This window comes from Protopterus annectens, chromosome 10.part0, assembly GCF_019279795.1.
Source record: "Protopterus annectens isolate FY-2018-M chromosome 10.part0, PAN1.0, whole genome shotgun sequence".
In the NCBI taxonomy this organism is placed as follows: Eukaryota; Metazoa; Chordata; order Ceratodontiformes; family Protopteridae; genus Protopterus; species Protopterus annectens.
In genome coordinates this window covers 1,112,736,014-1,112,751,970 of record NC_056744.1, presented here as the reverse complement: position 1 = coordinate 1,112,751,970, position 15,957 = coordinate 1,112,736,014, and positions in this window count along the sequence as shown.

The following is a 15,957-nucleotide window of genomic DNA, read 5'->3' as shown; positions in this document are numbered from 1 at the left end:
GTGGAATAACTGTTATTATCCTAGATATGTGTGTACATTTACCAGTATGGCCATATGTGGCTGCTTGTGGTTAGGCAGACCTGTGGGCAGGGACAATATGTCCTGTCCATGCATGCATCAACAACCTTATACATTGCACCACCTGCTCATCTGCGTCTTTCTACATGGTGAGATCTAGCAGGCACAGAGGTCTGTAGGCAATTAGAATATGTACTCTTGCTCCCTTAGTTTGGATCCTTTGAGCAACAGTATGGATGTGTGATAGTGTAGATTTATTCACCATGATTAGGGCATGTAGGACAATACAGACATCCACAGACATATTTATGTGATTAGCAGGGATAGATATATAAATGTAGCTGTGTGTGCATGATATGTATATGTGTTATGTAGATATATGGGGAGAGGCTATGTATCATTGTGGTATATATAGCTATATATATTGGTATATATCTATTTGATACTACATAGCGATAGACATACTGTGCATGTGAGACAGAGATAGTCACAGACGGATATGTATATGTCTGTATGTATAGACATATCTATACATAACGGGTCAGTCTGATGATGGGGCAACATAATTGCGCTCATTTTAACTAAGTGTCAGGGCATGCACAGTGTGACTGCTTGTACTAACTTCAGGCCACACCTACCTGTATTCCAGTCTGGGATTTTGTGTGTCACAGACTATACCTCTCACCTATCCAGAATGTTGCAGACTGTTCAGAGTTTTGGCTTATAGCATTGGTCTGTTCCTCATAAAACTTGTGGTTTTCTGGCAAATCACCTGAATGAAATGAGGACTGAAGTCAATAAATAATGACATACATTTGAGTTTCTGAGTACAAATCCTTCAGAAAAATGTCTGTTGAAACAAACCCTGTTATTATAGCAACTTTTAAGTTTATGACAGCAGTATTTAAAATATGCCCCTATTTGTGGGCCTTTGTCCCCCATACAGATATTGACAACTGTCCCTGTTTCTGCAGTACTGCACTTCACTCAAAATGTCTATGGCATTCCCCAGCTGTCTGCTGTACTTAATATGTGACTGGGGTTTATAATGTTACACCACACACAGATTGACAGTATTACATGAAAACACTGACATATTAATACCTCACATGCAAAAGATGTGAATACTTCCAGATTAGAACCATCAGCACCATCACCTATGCTAACTTCCCTAATTCAATGAGCCACACAGACTGCCACACAGGGAGGAGTCATTCTTCACACATTCAACAGCCTAAATATGTAAGATGGGATCTCTCCTTTACATGGGACATACAATGTTTGTTAGAGTACTATGTTACAGCCCTGAGATTGCCTGGTCTGCTGACATACCATTGCTGACTTACTGTTAAAGCAGTTATATGGGAACACTGCTGTGTTATGGGTGGGGGAACAACAGCAAATGATCTACTGGGATAGGCAGTAGTCCAAATATCATGTGAACCCACTATTTAACATCTCCCTTAACTGATGTAATGCATATTCCAACCATGAGGCCTAGTGATTATTAGGGAACACATAATATTGGACTGTGTACCGGTAATCTCATGTGGATGTTATTTCTGTCCACATAGCCCATAACATTTCCTTGCATCATGCAGCAGATCCATACATATGATACCATATTATAGTAATCCTTACAAGTATTGTGTAGGTTAGACACCATGCATGAATGCAGCAGTTGACACACCTGTAGTTCAGGGCTGACTCTTTGTGATGCAAGCAGTACACAGCCAATACGTGGATAGGTACAGGTTGTGTGGGTTGTCTAGCATCAACAATTTTACTATATGTATGTGAGTAGGATTAAGGTGTTAATTTCTAGGGCCCATGGGTGTCAGTGAATGTGCTATGCATTGTCTCTTAGCCAAAGCCAGGGCATACTGGGCACACCTACTTCTGTCTATAGGGACATAAGCAGGGGGTTCTTCTTCTGAGTCCTCCTGTGACTGTGCTGTGGTGATCTAGGCACTGGTGGGGGGGCTGTGTATCCCTCCCTTTACTGATCCTGCTGCAGCTGTTTCTGCAGGATCATATTGAGTAGAATGGCACATAATGTGATCATATGGGCACATGTGGCAGGAGAGTACTGCAGGGCTCCACCAGATACATTGAGGCACCAAAACCATTACTTCAGAAGCCCAAACACATGCTCTATAATGTTCCTAGCTTGTGTGTGTGCCACATTATGGTGTTTTTCAGTGGGTGTGTGTCCATTTCTGATGGGTGTCATCATCTATGGTTCTAGTGCGTAGCCAGCATCCCCCAGTAAATGTCAGTGTGAGAGCAAACATCTGGTACAGCTGTGATGCATACCAGATATAGGAGTTGTGATAACTGCCAGGGCTGCCAGCACACACATTTGTGATAATGCCATGGGCACTGCACACGACCTGGCACTTGATGGAATGGTAGCCCTTGTAGTTGACATAGATTCTACCCTCCTCACTGGGTGGTGACTTGATGTGTACATGAGTGTACTCTATGGCACCCAGTACCTCAGGGTAGTGCCTACATGATAGAAGTGTTGCATATTGTTGTCCCTCACCTCAGGGATGAGGGGAAAATAAATGTGCTCTCTAGCATGCAGTAGCATGGCATCCAGGAATTGGTGGAGTAACCTGGATGCTGATGCCTGTGAGACCAACCATCATGTCCCCAGTTGGTCTTTGTAAGGTACATGTAGCTAGTATCCTAAGGGCTACACATACCTTTGTTTCTACTGGGATGGGTTCCCATCTGTTGGCTCTGTGTCTGAATTGAGGGCAGCAGAGCTCAGTGAGATCTTGTAGTATGTCTCTGTCCACCCTGTAACACTCTACAATCTCCAGCACATGTAGCCCTTGGAAGGTTGACCTATTCCTGAACACTCTTCTCCTTCTCTGTCTAGGCCTATTGTCAGCTGCAGCATTGACTTCAGCATCTAGCAAATACAGATGTAGCAGACCTGCATAAGCCCCTAGCATTCTCTCAAAAAATTCCCAAGTCTGTACTCCTATGGTGCAGAGTATAGGGGAAAAATCAGATTGTAGGGTGTATGCATACTTTATAATGGTCTGCTATATGTGCTGACTGTGTGATTGGCTACCTATGATGCATTCCACCTGTCTAATATATCGCTAACATCATTTAGCGGCCCTAGTTTAAGTTAAACAGAGGTCAAAACTAATTAATATGTACCTAGGTTTTAGATACAAATCAGCACTGCAGCATGCCATGCAAACATGCTGATACTCGCTCTCCTTAGCTAAACAAAGCTTAGAAGTGAATGCACACACCCCTTGCAAAGACACGCTCAGCACGGCAGAGTGCCATGCAAACAGGTGTAGCTAAGCTGAAATAAGCTTAGAAGTCATTGGATACATCCTCTCCTGATGCCAGTTACCTCCTCTGTAAACAACTACATGGTTCTCTGTGTAGTTGTGCTATTCAGTAACTCCTCCTCATTTGCATAGGGATCCATGCTCACAGCCTGGAAACTGCATTCTTCCCATCCCTAGCACTTTAGCAACAGGACCAATGCACCATTGCAGATACTACACACACATAATTGTTATGCATTTCTGTCACATTCTAATTAATGTTTTTTTTTCCAGTTGTTATTTTATTGTTCTATAAAGCATGTTTCCGCACTGTGCCATGCTATACAAACATGCCCAGAATATTAAAAAAATAATAATTTAACTTATTTCCTTTAATTTGTCACACACACAGAGGATAGTTTCACTCATATCTGTATGTGGTATGCCATTTCTGTCAATCTATCTACATTTTTACAACTCCTTTTGCCTGTCTAAATACCTGTACATGGAATTTTTCCATGTACACTATGGACACTAACACGGAGCCTGCACAGCTGCCTATCTGCTTGCTGGATCACTCTATCTGCTTCATTTGCATGTGATTCACCTGCTTATGAGGTGAGTTGCATGCCATGGAAGTTTCCGTGTTGGCATGCTCGTGCGTACTGCTCATTAGTGCTTACTGAATCTAAAACTGTTCATGCCTGTTTTAAGTGGCACAGCACAATGTGTAACTGGGAAAAAAGCATGTAGGCTTTAATAAATTCTACCTATAGTGCATTCTTTTGAGCTAGGACTTATTTTACAGTACTGAAAAATGACAATAACATTTCTCAGAAACATAAGATCACAAATATAAACGTGCACTAATTTCACTATTTGTGAAGTGCTCATTCATCTCAAAATAAAGATTTGTAAAACCTTATCTAAGACTCTGGTGAATTATTTGTGGAATACAACTAGCTTTTGATACCCTTGCAGTATATATTCTAGAAATATTCGCTGAGATTATTTTATCCACTTTATTTGCTTAGTTCACTATTTAATGCACTAGCTGCCACTCAGACCTTACAACTTTATTTAACTGATGGCATTATTTCTACAGGTATATCTTTACTACTTGTTTATTGCATTGATCTGTAATCCATTTTACTTCTTGTACAACTTTGTTTTGTCTTTCCTTCCCTATGTCATTATTACAAGCACAAATTACAACATCCAAATAGTTGAGATAAAATGTAACTATACCCTTTCTGATGTGTTTGATTTTAGCACCAGGTAAGGAATTAACCACAATTTAGTCTTTACTTAATCTGTGTAAACAATTTCTCATTCATCATTGCGTCAGATCTCCTTTTCCATTTCCCTTACCTAACCCTTTAACTATGACATTTGTAGCTAATTCTCTTTCTCCGTTCATTTGTATTGATTCACATTCTTGTATTTTAATTGAAAATTTTCTATAACAGTCTCCTCCCACTTACACTATGTCACCTACAATTGTATTTTAATTCTTCTTAATTTGATAAAATATGCTTTAACATTATATTTATCATTTACAGTGATTTTTCATAATTGGATACTTTTATAAGTGATATTGCACGTGCAGGTGAGATTAAGCATTTTGTAATTACAGCCTTTAGAACAGAAAATATTTAAAAAAATTAAAAGAATAATACCAGTTATTGTGATGATACCCAATATCATGTTTCTAAGTTACCAAATACACAGCCCAAGCATCTAAAAAGTGCCCATTGTTTAGCTGTACTGTCCAGGTCCTTGGCCCTTTGCTCCATGAAACTGGCCATTTTTTTTTTGTTTCATTTTTGGCATAAGATGTGCCTCCATGATTTGTTGTTGCAAGCTGGAGAGACACAGCCTTTGAAAAGTCAGTCACATTACACCAAATTAAGTTAGTGTCAAAAAGTTCCTTTTCAAATGTAACTTGTGACGCAGGGATCAGAAAGATGGGAATCCCTGCCTTAGAATGAGGAGGTACATGTGAATACCCCCAACAGTTTGTTACATATAAGTTTACAGCATATTGTTGAAGAACCAACAGGAAACTATTTTTTCTTGACCAGTTTGTAAAAGGGAAAAAGCAACAAAACAAAATAGAAGTACCTGTTGTTAGTGGATTCATTATGGCCTACTGTAGGAGTTGATTCTCTCTTTTAATCCTTTACTGAGGCAGGTAGTTCTTCCTGTGTCTTTTGACCTTCTTTCACTGATAAAGATGATTCATCTTGGGCTTCCATATGACAAGTCTTTTTACAATACAATGAATTGCTGGTAGTCCTGCACAGAAAAGTGCAGTGAAGAAGTGAGCATGATCTGTAAGGGGCCTTTCCACTTTGGACTCAAACAGTTTTTTCTTTGGATAGTTTTAACGTAAACACAATCACTAGGTCACAGATGGTGACAGTGCTGGTAAGGAGGCTATAGAAGAGCTCCTTGTACAGTTATGTGATACTGCTGCAAGAAAGGAATAACTTTTGTGCAGTAAGACAATATAACATCATTAGCTAGAGTCAATTCATCATTTGACACAAGGGGAGTAATTGGAAGGGCCATGGGTCTTCTTATTAATATCTCCTAGGGACTCAATCTCCTTGTAGTATTTAATGTACTCCTTATACTCATTAGTGCTAATGGAAGTGCCTCTGGCCATTTAAGGTTTGTATCAGTGCAGGTTTTCACCACCTTGTTCTTAAGGAGTCGATTGGCCCATTTTACTAATCTACGTGACTTTGGATGGTTGAGACAGTGAAGACTCAGCTTAGTATTAACAAATTTACATAACTGTTTTGTCAGAGTATTTTTTAAATGTGTTTCCTGATCATTATTGATAGTACAAGGTACACCAAACCTAGGAATAAATGTAAAAATATGTTTTTTAACAACTTCTGAAGAATCTGCTTTGTGGCATGGGTAAACTTCCACCCATGCAGAAAACATGCATACCACCACTAGTATGTATTGTAAATTATGGACCTTTGGCATCCGGACAAAGTCCAGCTGCACATTAACAAAGAGTCCCCAAAGTGGTGGTAAACATGCAGCTTCAATATTTGCATTTTTGCTAACATTGTGTTGTAAACATACTGCACAATTATTAACATAATGGAGTATCAAGCAAAAGACATGAGGGGCATTCCAACTTTGGGTAATTTCATTAAATAATGTTGTCTTAACTGCATGGGTTGGTAAATGATATGCCTTTACCAGGTAAGGTAACAAGGAGGCAGGTGCTACCAGTTGGCTATCCAGATGTCGCCATAACCCATCAGCTGATTTACTGCATCCATCTTTAAGCCACCTCTGAACTTCTCCCTGTGATTCTTTGGCTTGAAAAACTGATACTATTTTTTTTAAAATCAAACACATTATCACTATTAGAGTCTTGCAATAACATCACATGTAATTTTCTCAAAGTCCTTTTACAACTTGCTTAGCAGGTTGATTACCAAATTAGTTCCATTTAAAACAGTATCTACACCTTTCTGATGGACACTACATTTGACTACTGTTAATTTTTTAAGTAACAAAAGAGCAAAATGTCACTACTGGTGCAAACAGATATTCCTGTGGCCAAATTTCCATTTTGATCTCTTCCACAGCAATCGTCCACAAATAGATCTAGTTCAGCATTAGGTATAAGAATGCCCTTTAAGTCATTCCTAGGAGAAACAGTATAATTAGTCACACACACACACACACACACACACACACACACACACACACACACACACACACACACACACACACACACACACACACAATCATGCTCTTCATCATCCTCAGCAGTAGGTAACAAAGATGCAGGACTTAGAAACAGGACAGTGAATGAGAAAAATAGATGGATCAGAAAGTTAATATTTAGTTAGACATGCAGTTGAGAGGGGTTGAGTTTACATGTTAAGTAAGAGAGATGATGCAGAATGAGGGATGGCTAGTGTAAGATTATGCCCAAGCACCACGGACTGCGCAAGATAGACTAGAATGGTGGCAAACAGCCAACACCTTAAACATGGTGGAAATCCTTTGCAACAGAATCAAGTGCTGTACTTTAATAAGCTAATGGACGATAGTTGTCCTTATGTTTCTGTGCAAGCACTCCCGGAGTAAACCCATTTTTTTAATGACAAAACAAAATGAAAGTCTTTTCAAAATCTGGTAACCCTAAGGCTGAAGCAATAGCTAAATCTTGCTTTAAATGTTGAAATGAAATTTTCTCCTCACTATTCCAAGGGAGGGGCTATGGTCTATCCTGTTTTAAAAGATTTGTCAAATGTTTAGCATTTTCTGCATCATTAGACATCCACTGTCTGCAATATCCTGTCATACCCAAGAAAAATCTAAGCTGATGCTGAGTGGTTGGTCATGAGGCTTTAGCTATTGCTTCAGTACGAGATAGTAGCATTTGCCTGCTACCCTGAGATATCAGATGACCAAGACAGTGTACATAAGATGAGCATGCCTCTAACTTTTTTTTGACACCTTATATCCTTATTCTGCAAGGAGAGTTAAAAGATGTATTGTAACCTGCTGACACTGCTGACAAGAATCAGATGCTATTAGTAAATCATCTACGTATTGTACTAACACTGGCCCACCTGTAAATGTTGCATCTTCTAAATCCTTTTTTAGAATTTGAGGAACTAATGAAGGAGATTTAATGTATTTCTCTGGTAACCATGGCCATGTATACTGCTGTCCCTTCTAAGTAAAGGCAAACAGATACTGATTTTCAGAGTGGATAGGTATAGAAAAGAATGCTGAACACAGATCTATCACAGAAAAATATTTTGCTGTATGTGGTAAGCAGCTGAATATTGTAACTGGATTTGGAACCGCAAGAAAAAGTTAGCAATACTGCATTGTTTACAGCCCTGAAATCTTACACAAACTGGTTAGTATCCTTTTGTGGCTTTTTTCTAGGACGAATAGGAGTATTACAAGGGCTGTTAGCTAGCACTATTATTCCATGTATTAAGGACTGAATTGCAAGTTTGATTCCCTGCTCTGCCTTTGGTTTCAGTGGATACTGTGGATGTTTAGGGAGATGTTTACATGGATCCAATTTTATTTTTACTGTTTTTTCAGATTTTAGTATACCCACTTCATTAACATGTTTAGCCCATAAGTTATCAGGTATCTGCTGAAACAGTTTACCTGTCTGTATACCTTCAACAGGCTGTGCCTCAGCTGTGCTTAGACTGCTAATACTTCCCCCTCTGATTCTACTGAAATAGGCAAATACACCCCTTCTGGTGTACAGTAAATAGTGCAGCCATGTTTGCATAACAGATCTCTTCCTAGCAAGTTTACCAGTGCAGTATTGCTCAAAAGGAAAGAATGTCTTTCTTTGATAGGTCCTAGAGAAATAGCTATAATCTCTAAAACAGGACATGTAACAATAGCATTTGTTACTCCAACTGCCTTTGCTTTAGGTTTTGAAGCTAGTATCTGACTATCTGAAGTAACTTTTAAGACAGATTTAGTGGTTCCAGTGTTCAACAGGAAAGGAATATTATTTTAATTTATTTCTACCTTAACATAGGGTCCCTTTTGATCTATTGGCAGGAATGGATCAAGATTTAGTTAGTCAGTATGGTGATTCCTGATTCCTTCCAATTTGAGGAGGTGGTGGAAGAAATGCAGTACTGTTATAATTTGGCTACCATTCAGTCCAGGTATCTTGGACTCTCTGCATTTGCTTGTGTGGGTATTCTCCTCTCCAATGTCCTGCTTCACCACAATTAAAGCAAGATCCAGTCCCCATTGCTGCCAACCAGCTGCACCTTGTTCCCCTCAACCAGCACTCTTACTGAATCCCCAAGCAATTCCTCCCCCCTTCCCTGCCTCTGCTTTATCCCCTTGAGGCTTCTAACTGCCTTATTTACAAAGTTAACAGCTTATCCTCAGTATTCTTTTCCTGTTTATCCTGATACTCAGTACAATGATGTGAAGCACTTGCTAAGGATTCAAAGCCCTGTCCTGCCAGGCTGTAAGCACTTGCATTATTTGATTTTGTACAAAGGCTTTCAGATCCTGCACAAAAGCAGCTGCAATAGCTGGCTTAGCTTGTTTGTTTGAAGCTGGTACTCCTGAAAGTTGAGCAAACACTGCTTTAAGGTAGATAAAAAATCTGCAGGGGATTCCCCTTTATTTTTCTTGCATGCCTGTATATTAGAACAATCTGTCCTAACTTGACATACTTTTGTAATTTTATTTAACAACCCTGTCCTTCTGTCTATAAGTGCATTCCCTGTGAGAGAAAAATCTGTTATTTCAGCATTTTCAAGTAACTGTTTTCTTATTTCATCTGAAGGGGCTACCCAAAGCAGATGGTTTCAATTTGTCAAAGTAGCGTTATAACATTCTATTATAGTTTTTAGTTCATCCTTAAACCTTAATGGTCTTCTTTAATATTTGGAAAACATTTGGACAATTTATGTGAATCAGTAAAGGACCAAGGGTGATGAACAAGCTCTCTATTATTAGCCCCCAATATTTCTCTGAGTGGTGCCAAACGATTCTTTCCAGAGGCAGTGGCCTCTTGTCCTAATCTATCATGTGAGCATGTGTGGAGAGCCACAATTGTATCATCTACTAGTGTTCCTGTTGAACAGGTAGAAGCTTGCTGAAAATGAGAGGAAGAAGAAGAAAAAACCTCATTGACTACAGATGCCTCTTCTGAAGATAAAGGTTGAACAGGGGAACTAGGTTGAGGTGTAACAGTGTTGCACTGACCTGGTCTCCAATGGACAGTTGACCGAAATGCATGGTTCTGAGACACAGTGGACTCTTGTACAGGTACCTGGACCTCTACTGGTAGCTACTGGAGGATTATCATCCTCTTCTGAAGTCTCAACTTTCTGACCATTCCCTGTTTCTTCCAAACCTGCCAAGATAGGATAAAATAATGCCTTTTTACGGGTCTGTACTGCCTTCTTAACCTCTTTCACCTGATGTAGTAACTTCTTATTTGTATCCTGTAATCCCCTAAATGCAGATTACCTTTCCCTTTTAAGAGCTTCAATATACCAAGAATAAATACTTCCCTTTGTTCCCCCACTTATTTTGTTTTTTCTTTTCTTCCAAAATACCCCGCATATATCCTAATTTATTCTTATCATAAGTTCAGTTTAATGGAAATACTTCACCAGGGCAATATTTAGTAAGCTGAAACCACTCATTCAAATACTTACAACTTTCCTTCTCATAATTATGATACATAAAATATGCAGGGGGGGGTCACTTTGCAGGGAGTCGATCCTGCCTATTTTAACTTTGTTCCCATTTTCTCTATTAGGACTTACCTTGTAGATTTTGGATCCTGGTAATTAAGCAACAATGACTACAATTTAATTATTCTTTTACTCATACATTAACAACACAAAAGCAAACAAAACACACAAAAAATCTCTCATACCTCTTACCTTTTAGTCTTTTTCTCTTGAGGTCACCTCTTTGTGCTAATTTCTCTTTTTGCTGTATGCACATACACATTTAATAAACTTTTCCTGTGGGGTCCTCCCACTATTTCTTTTTATACACCTATCAAGCAAATTCAGTCATTCAACAAAAAAAGTTATTCAATCATTCTGCACTTTATTTATACTGCAATTATCTAAAAAAGAAAAAAAAATAACATTTTTCTACAAATCAGTTTTCCCCACCTAGTCTAGCGTGTTTGCCCAGCCTTGAATAGTTAGGTGTCTGAGTCTCCGGCTATTGCAACCAAAGCAGTGTGGAATTCACAGAAGAACTTTCTGTGCTGGTCCCTTGTAATTTATTCCACACTGCCCTGCAGCAATGCCAAAGCTCAGAATTTGCATCATGGCATGAAATGCTAAAGTACGAATTATGTAACAAAAATTTTACCTTTTTGATTCAGTCAAGAATGACGCTTTAGGATGTGCAAAATATTTGTTTATTCCATAAACAGTGCTGGGATACTGCCTGGCAAACTTTTTAGATCAGTCTCAAAGAACAAGAAAATAAAGCATTACATATATCTTTTCTTATCAGTTGCATGTATGGAGAACTTTGACAGTACATTGCCTTTAACAAATCAATGTTTTCAAAAATGTCCTCATTGTTTTCTTCTCTGAGAGCTTCATGTGAACACTTTACAATAGACTGCCTGATCTAAGAATCTATATTTCAACCTTATAACATTTAGTACTAGTAAACATTATCTCACAGACATCCTTGCAAGGATATATCTCAGTCTGAGAAGGCCAGAGCACAATGTTAATTAATCTGGTTTCCACAGATCCCTGTGCGCAATTGTAAACTTTCTGAAACTAGACATTTTAGCATAACATAACGTAACATCCCTTAACTCATTCAGCACTTACTTGACCTTCAATTTTCTGTTAGTACACTATAATTTGCTAATAAAAAGGATGCAGCTGTAAGGCATTTGAAATATAAAGCTACTACTTATATGAAACTGTATCTTGCATACTCATGCATCTATTTTTTTCCATTTTTTTTACATAAACATATTATAAACATTTTATTTGACTTGTGTGAAGAAACTGCAAGCTAATATGCATTTTGTGAAGAATAAACATGAGCCATAATAAATTTCCATAAAAAAAAGAATAACAGGACCTCTTTAACTTAAAAAAATACTGACAAAATGAATAGCCACTTCACTTGTTTTCACTATGGAACAGCAGTAACTTCAATCAGCAAGGCCTGTAGAAGATAAAGTAGCTGGTACCACCTGATTGGCTAAAAGCACCACACTCACCCTCAACTGTCCATGTCACCCTGAATGCTAACTCTCTGATGTTTAGAACATTTAATAAAAAAAAAAAAAAATGAAAATAAATACGGACTCCAGCTTTGGAAGGACTAACAGGTCTGCTTTAACTAAAGAAACAAACAAATAAATGAATAAATAACAATTCAACAAAATAAACAGGCTCCTCACTCATTTTCACCATGGAGGAGAATGTTTTTAGAGCTATCATGCATTAATTGTCAATGTGCAGCAGAGGGATGAATCCATTCTTTTATAGACAATCCCCTGGATTCAATAAACTCCATGCAGGAATAGTGCTATTTCTGCACGGAGTGCACACTGTCCATTTACCTTTAGCTTTAACAGCAGTGCACCTTGCATAATCATGAAGGCACGCTGCTGCTAAGGCCAAACAGATACGAACATTACTGAGTGCAGGGGCGTGTTTAGGTAGAGCACGCACATTTAACATGCTCTCTGCACTCAGAAAGTGCTGTACAGCACTTTTTAAAAATATTTCACCATCTGCAGATGCTAAAATGCAATAGAATTAGTAAAACAGTGTCTGTGGACACTAAACTAGGGGAGCAAGAAAGCAATGCAGGGTGTGAAACAGGTTCTGTCACATACCGCCTGCATTGTCAAAGTGCAGTACAGCACTTTGCAAGCACTTTCAATGTTCACAGATACTGAAAGCAGGAAGTCCAGATAGGAAGCAATGCAGGGGGTGTGTGACAGGTAATGTCACACACTCCCTGCATTGTCAAAGTACCAAATGGTAGTTTGCAAGTGCTTTTAGTGTCCATGGACACTGAAAGCACCCATCCTGAAAGGAAGCAATGCAGGGGGTGTGTGACTGGTACTGTTACACACTCCCTGCATTGTCAAAGTGATGTATGGCCATACTTCTCAACTGTACAGGCTTCCACAGAATGCCCAGATGCCTGCCATACATACCTCTTAACTTCCTGGAGCACGAAAGCTGCACAAAGCCATAAATAATGGGGGGGGGGGCAAAGGCCCAAAATTAGGGACGATTTTTAAATACTGCACTTAGAAAAACCCAGAAAGTTGATAGAATAAAAAGTCTGCATTAGCACAGATTTCCTGAAGGGTATGAAGTTTGAAACCCAAATGTTTGACATTATATTCTGACTTAAACCCCAAGTTATTTTCCAATGATTTTCTAGAAAACCACATTACAATCTTTCCCTATGTGTCCCTTTACAATTTCCTTTACTGTGACTGACAAGGAGTACAGATACATGTAAATAAACTGGGTTTATTAAATTTCTTTTTTTTTACCATTCTAAGGTATGTTTAAGCATAGCTGAATGGGTGTGAGTGTTATGGTCCTCTGATCAGCATTGCTTTAACATCCCGTAAGATATAAATAAAAATATTCAGCTAAAGCCCTCACACTAAGATAGCATAGTGGTTAAAGTCCTGGCTTTGCATACAGGCATTCATGGTTCGAGTACCAAAATTGACACTTTATTTTACATAGGAAAGCAGCGTTAAAATAATTTTTATTTCAAATTATGTAGTAATTGATATTTGTCAACCAGGGTAGTGTAGTTGGTCTAAATGTAAGTGTGAGTGCATATAACATGAAATCACCCATGTATACACAAGTATGTCCCATACAATATACTCACACCCCATGGTAATGTAATGAAAGCACATAGAGGGATGTCATGTAAAGTAAATCATATACACTTACTAATATGTCAGTAATGATTAATTAAGTCATTATCCTGATGTTTTTAAAATGAAAAGTGAGCAATGGTTAGCAGTGCTCAGCTATGTGTAGCTGGTGTAAGCATTGCTTAAATGTGAATGCTAAGCAGCATTCAGCCCAGCTAACCAGATTTGCACACTGTTAAGCAGTGCTCAGCAGTTACCCCTTTAAGCACTGTTCAACTCAGTCAATAACCCCTTTAAGCACTGTTCAACTCATTTTAGCAGATTTGCACACTGCTTAGCTGAGCTTAGCATTTTAAAAATGATCTAATGATGGCAAAGGGTGGGAGTAGAGCCTTATTTAAATGGCACAGGTGGGAATACAGTCATAATCTGTTGTAGCTTTCTCTGAGTAGGAACTGTGTCAGGTGTTGGTGAAGTCTTGTGTTTTCAAGCACAGCACTGGGGCATTTTGGAGTCGAGAATCATGGCTGGGACCCTTGTAGCAAACCATGATGACAGACTGCTGCAGGGCCAGTACCAGGTCTCACAGTATAAAGCTGAGGCCTGGGACTGTCTGTCACATGATCACACCAGTGCCACTGGCATCCCCAAACTGGTGAGCAGGTACACAGCACTATGCTGACCTAAAGCAAGGGAATGGGGTGCTCTTGGCCCAATGGTTGCAAGACACTCAGGACAACCATGTTCCAGTAGTTTGTCAGTATCCCAGATATAGCTGTACCAATGTCTATTCTGAGTATGTGATAGACAGGTATGCATAATGTTTGCTTTCTCCCATACAGCTGCAGTGGAGAGGGCTAGCAATGATGAGGCCCATGCAGACAGACTGACAAGGCTGCACTGACAGGCTGTTGAGTACAGATCTACCTTGCAGTATATACTGAAATAAATAAGGAGTAAATTGTTTATTGTGTTCTGTGTCTAACGATTAAAGAAAAGTTTGTCAGACTAATAGTCATCTACAGCATATGCAGTAGTACAACACTGTGTCATATAAGCACAATAAAAATCTAAACCACCAACTGTTGTGTTTATTCGGGTATATTGTTGTAGAAATAGAATGTGTACAGGTTCTGCACAGAAAATATGGCTTGGCCAGCATGAATTAACAGAGGTTGTTCTGAGAATCAGCTAATATGCAAAACAGTAGAATGTGGAAGATATACATAAAATATGACATATGTTATGAACTAAGATTCGAACCCTGAATACTAATGTCAAATGTATTATAGTCTGTCCCCTGCTGCAGTGCCTTGTGTTAACCTTAGCTTTCCAGATCCTATAATTGCAAAGGATTGCTACACAGTACAGTAACTATCTGTCATGCATGAATCTCAGGATTACAAGGTCAGACTGTCTAACCCATATAGTATTAGGCAGAAAAAGGTCAAGCTAGTGACAGCAGTTCCCCAGTAGCTCAGTGTGGTGAGAAACAGCCTTGTAGTTCATTTTAGCACAACCAGACATGGTTTGAATCCAGGAAGTGGTACTGAGATAAGTGCATATATACTCTCAAGAAATCCTGAATATTTGTAGAAACAGTCAGATAGTGATAACATATATTTTCTTCACAGGTCTTGCAGGTAATGAAATGTTTGCAGTAACTGTTTGTAGGGTATAACAATACACAGTGTATAACTGTCCCACTTTCCATCCCCATTCCTGCAAATGATAGCAGGATAAGTACATACACCATGCCCTCTTCCTGAGACATGTCTCCCAGGTGTCACACTGTTATGGCTAGTGGTCACTGCTGCCAATCACCTTGGACACAGATAGGAATCCAGGTGAACTATGCAAGTAGCAGACTCACACAACATCATTGCAGGGTACCCATTCTTTATCAAGTATGTAACCCTGACATGTACAAACCTCCTTGAGTAAAGCAGCCACAATTCACCCAGTCTGCCCCATACCATTACAGGTTGACAGTCTAACAGGTATGTATGTGCCACAGAAGCAATGAGCCATAGCTAGATGTAAAGTGAAGGCAGCCCTGTAGAGTATTGAGCAGCACTGTTGTGAAAAATAGAAGCCAATACAGTTGTTAATGGACTTTTTTCTCTCCTCCCACCTGTCATCTACATCACTAATTATTATTCATATACTATGGGCATGTTGTTCTCAAAACCTATTGTTGGGACATGTGTTCTACTATTGTTTATA